This window comes from Canis lupus, chromosome 38 (assembly GCF_011100685.1).
Source record: "Canis lupus familiaris isolate Mischka breed German Shepherd chromosome 38, alternate assembly UU_Cfam_GSD_1.0, whole genome shotgun sequence".
NCBI classification, from domain to species: Eukaryota; Metazoa; Chordata; class Mammalia; order Carnivora; family Canidae; genus Canis; species Canis lupus.
This window is the reverse complement of record NC_049259.1, coordinates 12821805-12839649: the sequence shown is the minus strand read 5'-3', so window position 1 is coordinate 12839649 and position 17845 is coordinate 12821805. Positions and strand designations below refer to the sequence as shown.

Sequence of the window (17845 nt, the reverse complement as noted above, 5' to 3'; positions counted from 1 at the left end):
TCAGTGGTCAGGAAATTCGGCTGAGTCGTATTTGTCACCGATGCAGAGGCTCTAAACACTTCATATTAACTATGTTATTAATGTGCTCATGAATGGGTAACACTTGAAGTGAGCCCGGCCCTAATGGCACCTTGCGATGAATACATTGGAGGGCCGCATTCAAAGTTTCAGCAGGGAAGAAAATGCTAATAAAATCCCGGAGTGTATGTGTGTGTGTGTGTGTTCTTGTCGGCGCCTTAATGCTTTCATTTCAGAACGTGGCCTTTTTGGCAGGCCTTACCAATAGCACAGTTTTTTTGTGTTCGGGGGTTTACAGCTATTTCAGTCACTGCTTCGTCCCATAAAGCCTCTAGAAGATGAGGAAGGTGGTGACGTGGGGTGGTTAACGGTGAGGCTTTTTGGAGTCAGCCAGGTCTGGGTTCAAAATGTGACTTCCTTGCTTACTAGCTGTGAGCTTCAACATGCCACTTAAACTTGTTCTGCCCTCTTTTCCTCATCAGTAAAATGGGAAGAGCATAGTTGTGGAAAATTAAGTGACAGTGTTTCTGGAAGAGTTTAGCAAAGTGTTTGGTTGGGGGTCAGTGAATGGCCCTCTTATGATGGTGATGATGATGATGATGATGGTGATGACTATGACAATGACAACAAGGAACCCCCACGCCCAATTACTCCTAGCATTGGAGGTTTCTGCTTGCCTGTACTTATGTGTTCACTGACATGCTCCAGCGTGGCAGGAACTCTGGTGTTCTGCAAGTAATGGATATAGTATTAGAAAGAAATGAATTTTCCAGGTTAATCCCAAACAGGCTGTTGATTAGATGGTGAATTCTATGGCCATGCTATCAATGTCATTTGTATCTACTGAGACAGCTTCATCTTCTAATAAGTGTCACTTAGGCATATACTTATTTTCCATAGTTTTGTTTTTTTCTCTTTAACAAGGACTTGAGCCTTTTTCCTTGTGTATATCACATAGGATGATCCTTAATGCTGCATTTGTATCCCTACCCATGGGATACCTGGGAGTCGACAAATGTTCGCTGAGCTGTGTGCCACAATCAGCTGTTATAAAAACAATGTGGACTAAGACAATGGGTTAATAAAGGAGTAAGGATAAACGATGTGCCACTGGAGAGAGAATAGCATTCTTTACATACTGATTCCAGCATCCCTAAAAAAAAAGACAGTAGTGAAGTTATTGGTCACTGAAATACAACCTTTGGTCTCACCTGTTAATTAGATGAGAAAAAAATGTAACATAACTTCCTTATGACCAGTTTTTCATTTGGGGGTTAATGCACTGTGCCTACGTTTTCTACTTGTTGAGAATACAAACGCCAATACATATAGAGGCAACAAGCTGTCTCTAAAATGTTAAAGAAAAGAATGTGGGGTGTGTATGTGTGTGTATGTGCATGTGCATGCACCTCCTCCACCCCCACGAAGAATTAGATGATTTTGTTGAGAGGGTATATGCATTCCTTTGTCATAAACACTTATAAAGCTTTTAATATTGCTAGATATTTTGAATAATAATCCTCTGATGTAGGTAGTATAAGCAACCCCACCTGGAAGATGTGAAAACATAGGTTAGGTAGCATGGCCTCCATTTGCTCCTGCATATCTTTTTTGGGGGAAGGATGTACTTTGCAGAAAAACCCGAACCAACCAACCAAACAGAAAGCAAGTAAAAACATTCTACACTAAGGTATTTCCAGAGTTTGAAGCCCAAATCAACCAAACAAAAACTCAACTTGCTTTCTGTCCTTAAATTTGCAGAATATAAAAATTTGACTTTGTCATGTATCAAAAGAATGTTTCCTTCATACCTAAGAAGCCTATAAAGGTCCCAGGCTCCAGCCCAACTCTCCTCCCTCTGGGAAATGGCCCCTAAATTCAAATTCTGGTTCTTTCTTGGGCGTGAGAGATGTTCCATCATTATTACTTTCAACCAATAAAGACTTAAGGTTTAAGCAGAGAATGATGAGCAACAAAATAGTGGAAAATCATTTGTGTACACACCTTACTAAGAGCTAGAGATATAAAAGAGAAGGCAAAAGTTCATATTCTTTCTTGCCTGGGTCCCCAATTTTCAGCCTATGAAATGCTGTCCATCTTTCAAGGCCCTTCTCCAGTGCCACCTTATATATAAAGTCTTTCTTGCTTTCTGTTCTATTTGGAGTTAACCTGACCCTTCCCCAATTTCCCTTAGCATTTAACTTATATTTGTGGTTATTTATATGAATCTATTAGGTCCTACTTGATTGTGAGTGACCAGGTCTCATTTACTTTTCATATTCTCCATACATCCAATCTGACACTATAGACCTTAATTGTATACCCTTTTATTCATTTATTCATTGACCAGTTGGTAAAACTGAGTAATACACCAAAAGGCAATTTAAGAAAGGCTACATGTCAAACAGCTTATATGAAATAAGTTCTATATTAAACAAGAGGGAAGAGAAATTAAGGAGGGCTAGGGAATTTTAAGAAACTTCACCTCACTGCAAGGAAATAAAAATTTTTATTCATGGGGAGGTTAAATTACTCCGGGTCATGCAGTTAGTGAGGGACAGAGTTTAGATTTTTTATTTTAAAGATTTTATTTATTCATGAGAAACACACAGAGAGAGGCAGAGACATAGGCAGAGGGAGAAGCAGGCTCCATGCAGGGAGCCCGATGTGGGACTCGATCCCAGGACCCTGGGATCACTACCTAAGCAGAAGGCGTCTGAGCCACCCAGGCACCCCTAGAACTTGGATTTTTTTTATCACGGCATTCCCCACAGTTACCGGCAGATGAAAGAAATAAAAATAAATATAACGTAACTACAGGTCACATTTTAATAAGTCTTTAAAAAGAACAGAATAAGATGTCTTATTATTATATATAAGAGAACATTTTGGAGACTTATTAGTAAATAAAATCGTCAGACCAGTGTATGCCCATGTTATTTTTAACATAACTTTTCCAATAATGAGATAATGCATATCTATTGTAAAATATTTTAAGAATACAGACCAACCTAAAAGAGGAAATAAAAATCACCATAATTCCTTTATACACAGAATTTTACACTGTTACCATTTAGTATAAATAATTCTTCCAAGGTTTTTTATGATAGTAACCTATAAATCTGAGCTGTATTTTCCTTTCAGTTTTGAAGCAATCAATACTTCAATGTCAAAGTCTGTGACAGGCAGTGAGGGTCACTCTCCTTCTGATAAAGCTGGGAACGAGAGAGGAACTTAATGTGCTCTCACGAAAATTCTGCCCCAGTTGTAGATACTGAAGGTTACTGACCAATGGCTACTTGGCCAGTTGATCGTTGCAGAGTTTTCCAATCCCTTCTAGAATGAAACTATGGAAAAGTACAAAGGAATAATTTCAAGTTCCTTTTTGAACTAAGGACCAGAAGCAATTCTACTAAAGACTCAGATCCAACCTGAAATTGAAATTTATGTAGTATGGCCTAAAATTAAGAGCAAGATCTCTGGATTCAGAAACATTAGGTCCCTTACGCTCAGTTTCCTTACCTGCAAAATGGGATCAATAATATTTACCTAGGGGATCCCGGGATGGCTCAGAAGTTTAGCGCCTGCCTTCGGCCCAGGGCATGGTCCTGGAGTCCCAGGATCAAGTCCCGCATCGGGCTCCTGCATGGAGCCTGCTTCTCTCTCTGCCTGTATCTCTGCCTCTCTCTCTCTCTGTGTCTCTCAGGAATAAATAAATAAAATATTAAAAAAATAATATTTACCTAAAAGGCTTAATAGTATAAGGATGAAATTAAATTGAGAAATGTTTCTAAAACAATTTTCACATGATATCCAAGAATATGCTAATAATATACTAGCAATATTATCACTAACCTCTACTTATCACCTATCTTGACTCCTAAGCCAAGTGGTAAATTGTGCTCAGTATAGCCGGTAAGCTCAGATCACACAGCTAGGACTTACCCCTCAAGGTCAGTAGGTGTGCCAGCATGCGTTATTCCATACTGCGCACTTGATTCCGATACTGCAGTTCAGTGTGCTATATGTTTACCAACCCAGATAAATGTGTTGTATTAGATTGTACTTTTAGCCAGTGTGCGTTGACTTACTGATTGCACACCGTCTGTGTGTCTCTATGCATGTGTGTGTGTTTTTTCCTTAACCATTTGCTTAGATCATGGTGACTTGAGCACTTTATCATTAAAACTCAACTTAAATTCAATGTACCTCTACTTGCTCTCCCTTTACATCTCAACATATGAGCAGGTTCATCTTGCTGCTCCCTGGTTTTGTTAGCAAGGGAAATATAAGAAACTTGAATGGGAGTTTACACTCCTGAGTATATGCTACGGATTTGACATTGATTGACCCTTCAACTCAGACAATAAGTTGGCTACATCCGTTGGGAAGGACTTGCCACAGAAGAGCTAATGGATTCTTACTGAATCTGGGACTCAGTTAGTAACGGGAAACTCATCTGCCTACGACTATCTACCTTTCAGTACTGGCCTGAGGATCCTGTACCATTATGTTTCCAGAGGGTCCTTGTTAGGATGTTGATGCCAAGGAGACATATTACTTTAAGTCTTTATCTAAAAAGCTTCTTAGAGGGCAGCCTCGGTGGCCCGGCAGTTTAGTGTGCTGCCTCCAGCCCGGGGTGTGATTCTGGAGACCTGGGATCGAGTCCCACGTCGGGCTCCCTGCATGGAGCCTGCTTCTCCCTCTGCCTGTGTCTCTGCCTCTCTCTCTCTGTCTGTCATGAATAAATAAATAAAATCTTTTAAAAAATAAAAAATAAAAATAAAAAACTTCCTAGAGTATAGGCAACCTCACTGAGGTCACCCCAGCTATTCAATCCAGAGACTGGATTGAACCCATGGTTGCTTAGCTCTACTGAGTGTGCACACTTCCAGCATCAATAGGAACCAAACTGACATGTCTCATTCTTTATTAGCTTATTGTCTTGCATTAAATATACCTTGAGGACAGCCCGGGTGGCTCAGCGGTTTAGTGCCACCTTCATCCCAGGGCCTGATACTGGAGACCCGGGATTGAGTCCCACAGTGGGCTCCCTGCATGGATGGAGCCTGCTTCTCCCTCTGCCTGTGTCTCTGCCTCTCTCTCTCTCTCTCTGTGTGTCTCTCATGAATAAATAAACAAAATCTTTAAAAACAAACAAACAAACATTGGGATCCACCATCTCATATTTTCTGGCTCTTTTCCTCCTTTTAGTCTCTGAACCATTGCTAGCAAATTCAGAGGCCTCATGTCCCTATAACACACTGCATTTGCAAAGCTCCTTATGCTCTATCTTTGCCTGCATTATCCTATCGGACGCTTGCAACAACTCAATGTGGGTATTATTACCGATATTTTACGGTTTTCTTTTTACCAGGAGAACATCTAAGCAGTATTCAGATATGTAAACAGTAGTGGTGGAGCTCATTCCTACAGACTGTTCTTCTGAGCTCAGGGCAAGGATTTCTCCATTCAAACCTTGTCTTAAAAGGCAGGAAGAATGTGCAAGAGGGACTGGTCTCTTGGCCCAGAGCTTTCAGAATGATATGTAGTGGTAACTTTGCCCACATTTTCTGCATACGTGGCCATGAAGCAGGGAAGAGGGCCCACCATCACTATCATGGCTTTCCTGGTATGGGGCCCAAACCTGACAATAAAGAGATCTTTTATAAGAAGCAGCCAGACGGATCAAGTTATCGAGAATAGATCTCTAGGCCACTGTGACAAATTCTGTAGGCTACTGACCTTCTAATCCTAGTAGCATCTCTGTCTTGAAGCAGGGCCACATGCAGACAGACATTGCATATATGCCTTTGAAACATTCTTCTTCATTTTGTAAGGTGGGGCGAGTAGACAGCAAATTCAACATGGTTCATGGTTTGTTACTTCCCTGTCTTCATTTCACAGACAAAAATGTGCTACAGCCATCATAATAAGACACTAGTTTGGTAAATTGTTGTGTGCCTTCAGCACCCCTTATCTGGAGCATATGCTAGTGGATGCTTGTGCTTGAAATGATGACTCACAGTTAATCATTATAAGAAATAGGCTTCCCACTTCATAAACTCTAGGAAAGACTGTTTTCTTTTCTAAACATTTAAATTACTCAGCCATTTTATGCATTAAAACCCAATTATAACTTAGTATGTTGGAGAATTTCAAAAGCCATTCCCTGCAGCATCTGGGCCTAAGACTACATTTTATCATTCAGTTGTTCAAACTCTCTCTAATACAAGCTTTTACAAAAAAAAAAAAAAAAAAAAGGAAGAGGAAAAAGAAGTTTAAAACACAGAAAGGCATGTGACAAGACCTTGGCATGGCTTCCTGAAATGGCAGTCCTTGAGGAATGCGTTGCAAAGAATATCATTTCCCAGATGCTTTGGACTTTGCTCCACTGTTAAGTGGCTGTGGTTCTATCAGAAAAGGGATAAAGAAGAGAAACATCTTGCAGTTGGGAGCCTGTAAAGCTCCAGCCAGGTTCATTTTGTAAAGGATGTATAAAACTAACAGGTTCATTGTAATGGAGGGCAGTGGATAAGTAGCAAAAGTTGTGCATAGTACTTTAATGTTTTTACCTTTAAAAAAATGTTTTAAGCCTACAGCACCTGGAGTGTAACTAGTCAGTCTTTCCCCCCTGCTTAGCCTCCCAGATCAGACGAGACCCAGCACATTGAGGGTGGTGTGGCCACGCACAAACAGCTGGAATGCTTCACAGATTTGTGCATTATCCTTATGCAGGGGCCATGCTAATCTTCTCTGTATCATTTCAATTTTAGTATATGTGCTGCTGAAACCAACATAACTGCAATGCTTTTTAAACTATAGGTTATTAAATCACAGTCCAATAGCCAGTAGTTTTGCATTTTCCTGCAAAATCTCTTTTAAGTCTAATGCCTTGAACCCTATAAAGAAAGCTTGTGCTCCCACCAGAAACCTGGTGGCTCTGACACTCCAGATGAGAAGATAAGCAAGTGGTTTGAATTAGAAAACCTAAAAGTTCAGGAAGAGCTGAAATTCAACTAATTTGTCAGCCTGTATAGGAAAATGGAAATAAGATTGAGTGATTTAAATTTCTTAAAAAGGATTTGTTTTCTTTTTTTTTTTTTTAAGATTTTATTTATTTATTCATGAGAGACACAGAGAGAAAGGCAGAGACACAGGTAGAGAGAGGAGAAGCAGGCTCCACACAGGGAGCCCGATGTGGGACTTGATCCCAGGTCTCCAGGATCATGCCCTGAGCCAAAGGCAGACACTCAACCACTGAGCCACCCAGGTGTCCCAGGATTTGTTTTCTTTTGTGTTTTTCCTCCTGGCACTAGAGCAAAGCCATATCCAAGTAACTAAAGTAAGATATAGAATTCCAAAGGGAAATATAAAGGATGATTCTCGAACATTCCCAATGTGATCATGGTATCAACATCTTCAAAAATCGCCAGAGAGACATGCAATTTGTTTCTTTCTAAATATAAAAGAAACAACACAAAGAAGCCATTGCTACTTTTTGAGAATATTTTATATAACTCTCAATGCAACAGTACAGTGTCCCTCTTTCTCTAGCCACCAACATAAATCGATGTCATCATTGTAAATACATTAAATAGTAGAATAATTGGTGAGTAGAGTTGAAAGGGGTCTTTGCATTTGATCCTGTTTCCTCCTTTTACAGATCAGAGACATGGTTCTCAGGCAAAGTCAGTGAGGTTATGCACAGTCTTTCAGATAATGGGAATGCTGGGGTGGAAATCCAGGTACTCTGATGGTTTTTTTTTTTTTTTTTAAGATTTTATTAATTTATTCCTGAGAGGCACAGAAAGAGAAGCAGAGACATAGGCAGAGGGAGAAGCAGGCTCCATGCAGTGAGCCCAACACGGGACTCGATCCTGGGTCTCCAGGATCACACCCTGGGACGAAGGCAGGCACCAAACCTCTCAGCCACCCAGGCGTCCCAGGTACTCTGATGTTAAGCTAAGTTTCCCATTACAGACTTTTTCTCTGAAATACATCTGAGTTTAAGGATTGAGTAGTGAGAGGAAATCAAAATGCTAGAAGGCTAAAATACAAGTCAAGACCCTCTTTCCCTGCTCTCTGTGGGTAGATTATCTTCAGTCACAGCAACAGTTAAAGAGAGCAAGTAGAACTACTAGATGGCAGCATTATATTTTGAAGTTGGTCTCAAGTCAGGATAGTATCTTCTACGTGGAGCCTAAGTTAAGATAAATATCTGGGTTGTGTGCCCTCTTTGTAAATCTGGAAGATTGTATTAAGGTTCCAAATGATACTGAGATTTGCTAAGTAAAGTCTCACTTGTCAATGGCTTCTCTTGTTGGATATTTAAAGTTCAAGAGCTTTGTTTGCTTTAGTTAAGTGCTCTGAAGTGTTTCAACAGCCATTGGCCCATTTATATAAATAAATGAAGGAACACACTGATAATCCATGATACCCGGAAGCAGCCCCAGCCTAAGGAGTAGCATAAATCCTTGATGTCTTAAAGATAAGCCTTCCACACACCTGCCTAATTCATTTTGTTAAACAACAAGTGTGTGCCAATGGGCTTGATTGGCTGAAGAGGGAAGGGCTGGGAAAAAAAATATTTACTACTTTCAGTACATCTCTCTTTAAATTTACTAACGTCTGAGCGTTCTGCTAAGAAGTGCAGTTACAACCTTAACCATTACTTGTTTTCAAATGATGTATTTTCTGTTGTTATTTATCATCCTTTTTTTACACCGGAGTTGATTTTAATTGGGTTTGTTAAAAGTTGGTTTCCTCCAAGTGTTAGTTATTTTATAAAATTGGTCATCCATTTAGATTTTTAGAGAGTATCGTTATTTCATAAGGAAACTCCATTCTAGGAGAGTGGCGTAGGTTGAAATCCATGATCAAATAATGTCACCCTCAAACAACTTCAAAAAAATACATCTTTGTCTTCATAGAGGAAGTGAAATGATCCCAGTCTGACATCCTGCGACTTACTATGCCAGAGTTCCCAAAGATGGGTGTGTTTGGCCTCAGTTCTAACTCCTACCTTACTTACCCTCAAAGGTAGGGAAAGCAAAGTTCAGAAATGATAAGGAGAGACCCCGTAGACAAGGAAAGGAATACTTCTACGAGAAAGGGAAGACAAGCTTTCGTGAATGGAGTTGGCACTGGCCATAGAACTTTAAATTATCCAAATCTTACCATTTTCTCTACCCCCTCATATGTGACACCTTGTCCTATTGTCACCAGTTATAAATACCAGGTAATTTATTAACCCTCACAAGTCTGGGTGGCTAATTGCAAAACCATGGATTGATTGTCTGTAAGAAGCTTTAGCCAAATGCTGGATGTACTCGGCAGAGACTCTCAGAGCAACTGAAACACCTGCTGTGGACTGACACGTCTTGGTTCACCCAAGAACTTGAGATTCTGAATTCTTGAATGATTGCCTAGAGTCCAAGGGCTTACTGGCGTGGGAACTTGAACTGAAAGAAGAAAAAAAAAGACGGTATGTTGTACATAGGATCATCATGCCCTAATTAGAATCGAAGGCGGTTTGTTCTGACATAAGACAGAGAAGTAATAAGACAACATTAGCTTTGGTTTTTCCTGCAATTTACATCAGCTGCAGTAAGCTCTTTCCTGTTCCTCTTGCATTCATCACTCCATATTCTGAATATCTTTCCCCTCAAGTGTTTTAATATCTTTCAAGAGGAATAAAGGAATAAGCACTAAAAGTTCAGAAAGAAATTGGATTAAAATCGGATGGATTCTCAGCTTATCTTGACTCTGGAATGCCGTGAGAGCTAGAGAGAAATGGTGATGTGTGACTGCCAGGCAAATGGCAAAGAGGGCTTGGCAAAGGATTTTAAGAGCTGTAGTCTGGATTGTGAGAATTTCCTTAAGGCTTTCCTTCTCATTTAAAGTTTTACCAGGCTGTGCTTTTATACTTATTAAATTTGGGGATAGCTGCATCTCTTTCCCCAAAGAAACTCCTATTTCTCTCTCCTAGATAGGAATGAAGAACTCTTTTCTTCTCTCTGTCACATACTCCCAATCATATCCTATAGGTGTTTCTATTGCTTGGTGAAAATGGGAGCTTTTATTTCTAACATTTTGTTGTTTGTATCTGCTCCCCATCCTGTAAATGTTTTCATTGTTCTGCAGAGCTATACACTGTCTTTTCTGTTCGGGTCAGCGTTTGAGGTGGTAGGGCATGCAAGTCCCTCTCGGGTTGATTTCTAGAAGGTGTTGCATCTCTGTCTTTCACGTCATTCATGGTAACTAAGTTCATCTGCAATTGGCAGAAATGTCTAATCGGAGTAGTGAGCTGAAAAATCGTGAGTCTAACAGAAATAGAAACCTTTCATAAAACTAGTTTTAATCAATTCAACGACAGCAACAAATTATTAAACACCCACTGGGTGGGAAGAGCCATGATTAGTACTACAAGAGAGAAAATGATAGAAAAGAAGGCCCAGCCTTTGTCCTGAAGGGACTTAATCTTATAAAAGTCACACTTATAAGGCAGAGGACCATACCACGAGGCAGAAGATGGTTTGGACCATAAGCAATTTGTTAGCAATAGTAACATAAAAGAGGGATGGATGGCAAGGGGAGCACCTGGCTGGCTCTGTCTGTAGAGCATGCAACTCTTGATCTCGGGGTTGTGAGTCTGAGCCCCATGCTGGGTGTAGAGATGACTCAAAAATAAGATCTTTAGGAGGAAAAAAATGAGGAACCATTCTTTTGATGAATGGAACAAAGCCCCTGAAAGAAGAAGATATGTGGGAGACTTTAAAGAATAAGTAACATTTTAGGTAGTTTCTGATTTGTTGGTTGTCCTCTTTGTTATAAGGTAGTAAGTGCTCATTAAAGAAAAAAAAATCAGAACATAGAAAGAAATCGAAATAAAATCATTGGAAAGCATGACTGCTGCCAACACGGGGCGGCTAGAGCATTGGCTGTGAGGCACTTGCCCGTGGAGCTGACTGCTGGACAGTGAGTGTCCGTGTGTCCTGGCCTTTGTCAGACTTGAGGGTGCCCTCCCAGAAGTGTTCACGCCACGCCTTGTGACGGAGGCTCATGCCTCTGGAATCTTCTGTTCCTTGTTAAAATATTTACTAATGCCCGGTAGACAGTCTCATCTCTCTGCAAGGGAAGGTGAATGAACAAAGATGAAATGCCAACCCGCTGGCACTTCTTGTCAGTATTTCAAAGTAATATTATATCAATCCATTAATTGGTAATTAAAAGACAAAAGCATCACTTCATTCCCCCCACACCCTCCCAGGAATGACACCAGCTCTCCTTCTTCCCAAAATGCTGTTTCAGGAGACTTCAGTGGGATGAGTAAATGGCGTTTTTTTTTTTTAACACTTTTGTTGTTTAAAAATGCTTTTGTTTCATTTGAGGTGTGAGGAAATGTGCTAACCTTGTCTGCGTTGGTGCAGCAGTGCAGAAATGATAACTGTATATACATTTTTTTTACATAAAAATAGAGAGGAGCAGGAAGGAGAGAGACAACTTATTTAAATCCTGAATACAGTCAGACCTCATATGCATTGTTAAAAAAAAAAAAGCCCTAAAGAATTGCATATGGATTAGAGGGATGAATATTCTATTATTTCAGTCTGTTCTGCTGAGCTTCTTATTGTGACTTTGTGCTTCAGAAATCTGCTAGGAATTTGGCTTTGCCGTAGTAGGCAGTAATTTTAAATGTGTATCAAGCACTTGATAGTGTATGATTTGCGTGCTGTTGCATTCCTATTCCCTAAATTTTCCACCAATTTATTACTTTTTTCATACTGTTTTAATATTTCAGGATGATGAATATATACAGCATCATTAAAGGTAAATAAAAAATGCATGAAATTAAAAAATGGAATATTAGATGTTTCTTTGCTGTAATCCCCTGGCCCAATTGGAATGAAATGTCTCTGTTCTATCAAGTAATCCCTAAACATGATTAGGAACCTGGGAGTGTCCACACAGCCCACATAATATTTGTATCATCTAAGCCTATTTATGTAAGGTTTGAGTAAAAGTTGTTATTAGAAGACCTATAAACCCATTTTACAATTCTGAAAGATATGCTTGCCTCTTAATCTTTTCTACCTTTATTATTTTTGCTGGAGTTGATGACAATGTGTTCTTAATTCGTTTTTCAGAATGCTATTACTGTACGTCTTCTTCATACTTGGATGATACATTGGCTATTCTATTGAAATACATTTTAAAGACCAAGGATTGAGTTCAGCAGTTCATTTGCATCTTGTAGCTGTTTTTTTCAATATTTATAAGAAGGAGAAGAGTTAGTTTCATAGGGCCTGTTACAACTTTCAATCATTTGATGTGTGTCCAGGGCAAGTTTTCCCAAAGTATTTCTTCTTTTAAGAAAGTTTCTCATATTATATTGATGCACTAAGCTCCTGGGTTTTTTATTTCTTTTTTCTTTAAAAGAAAAAAAAAAACAGTTTGCACTATGTGATGCTTTGCTACAAAATTGTTTAATTTTGATTTTTGAACCAAAAAAAAAGTGTTTTGCAAAGAGAATATTTGAACATAAAAAGACCAAAAAATGTTTTCCCTAAGCCTTGATCTATGACCTACCTTGTGTTAATGAATTATTTGGAAAAATAGCCTTTCTTTATTAGCAAATCTTCACTCTTTGTCCTCTTTAAAAGCCCTCTTTGTAGGGAGAAGTTTTTCACAACATCTTAAAAGTCATACGTATAATTCTTTTTTTCCTCTTCCTTCCAATTAGGTTTTGAGTGAATACCAGGCTTTTCTTAACTCAGTTTAGTTCTTTTAATCATGTAGATACTGATCTAACAATTGCATGTAAACAGTCTTGAATTTCAGAGAAGCTCACCAATTGCAATCTTATTCCAGATACTTTAAGTACCAGGACATTTTTGTTTCTTTAATGTAGTATTCTTTGTTTATTTTTGGCTTATGCACAAAAGATGATTTTCACTGAGCACTGCTTTACCAAAAATCATGAGATGTGAAGATCGACAGCTCTTACGAATTTGACAGTTATGAAATCGTTTCAGTGACTACAGTTTCTAATAAATACTCACCGGTGTGGTTTATTTTAAAACCATGTTTCATACAGCACCCCAAAGATATTATGTGGTAAGGCCTTTTAAATCTTTGCTCTTGTTTGGACAAGTGCTCTGATACCTGAGATGAATCCTAGTAGTGAAAGAGGCATTCCCTTAGCTTCCATATAGGTTAAGTTTGGGTTGGCTCTTCCTGCAAACACCAGGTTTGAGCAGAGGGGTCCAGGGTTGGTCTTTTACACTTTGCAAGTATGCCATTTGGTACATGTGTTGTCAGCAATTGTAAAAATTGTCCTCTGGAAGCCAGTTTCTGTGTGTTTGTTACTCATTTTGCAAAGGAAGTAATGACAGCAAAATGACATATGGCCGACATTCCCCTAGATGAACTTTACCCCTGGGGGAGCGGGGAGGCAGGGAGGGAAGTTTTAAATAGTCCACACACTTATGCTAGAAAAATTATCAGCGAGCATGTGATTTCATAATGGTCGTGTGACAGTGCTGCTCCATTGTGTTCAGTTCATCAGAAATCTGAGCCTCCTGCCACCAGCTGTGCCCAACCGGACCCGCATGTCCTGGGTTCAGTTGGCAGATAAAGCTCCACTGTGTTGCAACTGCAGTGGGTGAGGGGGGAGGCACTCAGGTGTAGCCCAACCCTTGGTGGGGGGGGGCCACTGAGCCCCAGGGGTCCTGCTCCCAAGGCAGGTGGGCTCATGTGTGTGCATTTGGGAGGATATCCACAGACCCCCAAGAGAAGAGAGAAAATCTGGACAATTAGTTCGAAAAATTTCAGGATTGGTATGTGCTTTGTGCCATTCCTCAGAGCCCTTTCAAAGAATGCTGAACCCAGCAGAACAGAGAGCAGAGTGGCCTATGGCTTAGAACTCAGCCTTTGCGTTTCCCATCTGCACATCCCTGGTCCAGTTACTTCACATCTCCATACCTCAGGCACCTCATTTGTAAAATTAGGATAACAATATTATCTACTTCCAAGGATTAAATAAAATAATCCTTTTAAAGTGCTTACTTAGCTCCGTGCCTGGCACGTAGTCAGCACTCAACAATATTACCATTTGTGAAGCTCTCATTTGCAGGAGGGATGTGCCACACTTTCCTTTTATATATGGAGAAACTGAGGCTGTAAATCATGGGCTCACCTAAGACCGCTTGGCCAAGAATAGAATTCGTGTTTCCTGGCTTTCATGCTATTATGCTAACCACTAATCTATGCTTCTTCCCCGCATCAAGCCCCTAACATTCCTATTCTTGATTAAAGCAAGGCGTGGGGGAGGTGGGAGGGGGAAGGGAGGTAGGGAGGATTTAAGAAAATAATGGTGAGAAATAACCTCATAGAGATGAATTTAATCTATTGTATCTCCTCCTTGAAGCTGATTGTCTCTGGAAAACAAAAACAAAAACAAGACATAAAACAAAACAAAACAAAAAAACCAGCACGTTTTCAATCAGCATCTCCCCACAGCTAAAATTATCAGATTTTTAAAATAGAAGTTTTGTGTTGTTGGTAAAATTGGAAAGTTTTAGAAAATAATTATTTTTGGTAACTCTGTGGAGTCTTGTATGCTTCTGGAACTATCCACAGGCGTCTAAACGGGCTCTGAGCCTTGGGCAGGATAAGGCAGAGAAATGTTTACAGTTCAGAGTTGTGAACGGCGCTGGAGTATTTTGCCTCAAGCAATACAGAAACTCCTGGGATAGGCAAAAAAGCACATTTTCAAAGTGAAATAGACTAAAGAAAGTAGCAGAAATATTACATGGTAAGGTTGAAAACTGTGAGGCTGGATTAGAAAGCATAGACAATGAGGAATCTTCAGGCTTCTTCTATTAATAATGAGTTGTGTCAGCATTCACAAATTAGTTTGCAAATTAATATTTGGAGTTGGCTAAACAACTGGTTATTAATTTTTTGAGAAGAAAAAAGTTGCATTTGCCAATTACTTGAGTGATTTTGACATGCAGTTCCCCAAACAAGCAAACAAAATTGTTTGTGTATATAGGCATGGGATAATTCAGCTCTCTCCAGGTTGTGGGCTTTATTCTACAGATGGAATTCCCGTTCACCCCCAAAACAAATACCAAATAAGCAGAGGTCTGCACCTCATGTCCACAGTGTAGTCAGGCTGCTAATTTGGTTTGATGGCTATATAGGACCCAGTGGTCCAGGGATGTTTCTTCTCACCAAATGATAACAGTATTGTAGTGTGCAGAACAGGAGCTTTTTTGTTGTTGTCTTTTGGTTTTAGGGTTTTGTGGGGGGTTTTTTTCTTCCCCATCACCGAGGAGCAAAGCCTTTTGGGCACATTAGCGCTACTCTCAGCAAGTAATGCAAAATGGGAAATAATTGGGTTGAGGTGCTCCTGGGATATTAGTGGTGCTGTGGGCAGGAAAGCAGGCATTGGAAAATAAATGACAAATTAGTCTGCTTAATCTCTTTATTGTGAATCAGATGCCACGGCAGAGGTTCATAATGCATTAATAAATACCAGTTAATGCAATGGAGATACTATTCCTCAAATTTGCAAAAGTGGTAAGAATTCTTTCCTAAGGGAGTGACCATGTTTACTGAATGATTTTCTCCTTCCATAAGCTGGACTTTGTGGTATAAGCCCAAGTAAATAATAATAACCATTATATGTGTATAGGGCTGAAGCATTTATGGACAGTTTCATACATATCAACATGAGTGAGCTTCACAATGATATCCCTGGGAGGGACAGGTTTTTGTATTTCCCATTCTACAGACAAGCCACTTGAGGAGTTACATGACCTACCAAATGGTGCTCAATGTTGGTCAAAAAAAGATTTGGATCTTGATTTTCTGGCTTCAAAATGTGTGATCTTGCTACCCCATCACCCCACGTACTTAAAGTCAAAATCTATATATTAGTATAGCTCCATATAGTATAGATTCTGATAGCCTCTGAGTTGCATTATAGTCCTTCGTCCATTTTAATCAAATTCCATAATATTGCACGTACGACTAAATTCCAGAATCTTACTAAGTTCCCAACATTACAAAGACTGCCTTTACATGCCCCCTTAGTACTGATGACACACAGGAGTCCCATGACATTTTGCATGTGGAAACTGAGACACATCGACAACATAGCTGAGCTGGTTTGCATCCAGAAGTATCATTAACCGGACTTGTCAAAGTTATTTCTCTAGGTGCTCTGACTCTTAGCTGATCATGTCATTAGTTTAACCTACAGCAGCATCAAGTTGTGGGCTTTCTGCTTTAGCATCTCCAGATGGAATCCGCCATCAAGGCTCACGGGATCTGTAGGTGCCTGGGCATCTTTACAATAATCCTATCCCACTTTTGGCCGCTCCTCCAGCTTATACCACACAATGCTTAACACTGAACTGTTCCAAGTTCCTTTGTCCTAGTTGACATGATGCTATGTAATTATTCTAATACTTTTGATGAGAAGGTGGCTTTTGTGTATTGAGGCCTTTTTATCCTCATTTATGTCAGCTCATTGCCGTATGGCGTAGAAAACGGGCCCTAAATTTATGCTTGTTGGTCAGTTGACCAGAGGGCTTTAGCTAATCACAATCCCTCTTATTTGTTCACACAAGGGCACCTACCCTGCTGTCAATTACGATTATGGTCATCATAGTTTTGGGAAAGTGATGGTATTTGGCCAAGGTCACGGAGAGGAAGGAGGGGATTAAAAAAAATGTACAAGGGACACAAACTATAGAAATTAGACTTATATTTGAGCCGGAGTTATCAAAATGTATTTCTAAGAAAGAAAGACTCATTGCTCACATGAGGAAGACCAATCATAGTTCATAGTGAGGACTGCCCAAAGCAAACACCTCTCCTGTCTTACAGCATCCAGGAATGCCGCGTCCATGTGGTCAGAACGGTTGTTTTCTTTGTCGCCCTGCTCATTGTGTTACCTACTGTACAAAGAGCTCTGAAGAAATCGAGCGTCAGTGGTCCCCCGAAATAAGTGAAGTAGAAAAATTATCCATTCGGTGCTCACGCAGACGTGGACTTTTTTTCTAATTTGGTTTTTGCAAAGACTTGATTGTATCCAGTTGGTGTTTTTGGATAATAGCAAAATGTTTTCTATACTTTCTAATGAGCTTTAAAGAAATGCATCCAAAACAGACCAGGGAAAACATCATGGATTTGGTCTCTTTATATAATATCTCTCTTCAACATGTATCTGAGTCTTCAATTTGATTGTTTCTTTTGGTATCTTCTCTGAGAGTGGGACTTGGAGGCTTCCCGGGTAATTGTGCCTCCTACCTTTCTAAGGACAGTCTGCTACTGTTTTCTCTAAATAACCTGTGATCATGTAATGGATAAACAGTATTACCTCTGTTTTAATGACCCCCTGATTTTACAGTGGTCGGCAGTGTGCCAGAGTCAGCTCCTTGGACTCTGTTTTTGTTCTACATTCCTCAGTACTACGACAAAAACTATTTACGTTTTGCTTGAATAGCTTAAACACCATTTTAGAAGACTTTTAGATTGCTTTTGAACATATTTGAATGCATCTTTAGCCATCACTGGGCTTAAAATGGAAACCCTTTTTTCAGCTTATCTGTATTAAACACCTGTAAAAATCAATGGTACTGTATTTTTTTTCTTATAATGCTCTGTTCCTTTAACTAATGCCAGAAATAATGCACAATTTATTCTAGCGTGTTCTTTCCCCTTTGCCTGATGTTCTCCGGTAGTAAGTGGCATAGTGTATAAGAACTCACTTCTGCTGACTTAATAGTAAAATTGCCAGGTTGATGTTGAA

General features: G+C 39.7%; 1 protein-coding gene and 1 non-coding gene across 27 annotated transcripts in view; one reads left to right on the top strand and one right to left on the bottom strand.

The window, feature by feature from the left end:
- Window positions 1–17845, top strand: part of ESRRG (estrogen related receptor gamma) — a 615477-nt gene that overhangs the window by 292923 nt on the left and 304709 nt on the right. The window lies entirely within an intron of this gene.
- Window positions 6712–6815, bottom strand: LOC119868109. The gene has a single exon (XR_005385878.1). It is a non-coding gene; the product is annotated as a U6 spliceosomal RNA (small nuclear RNA).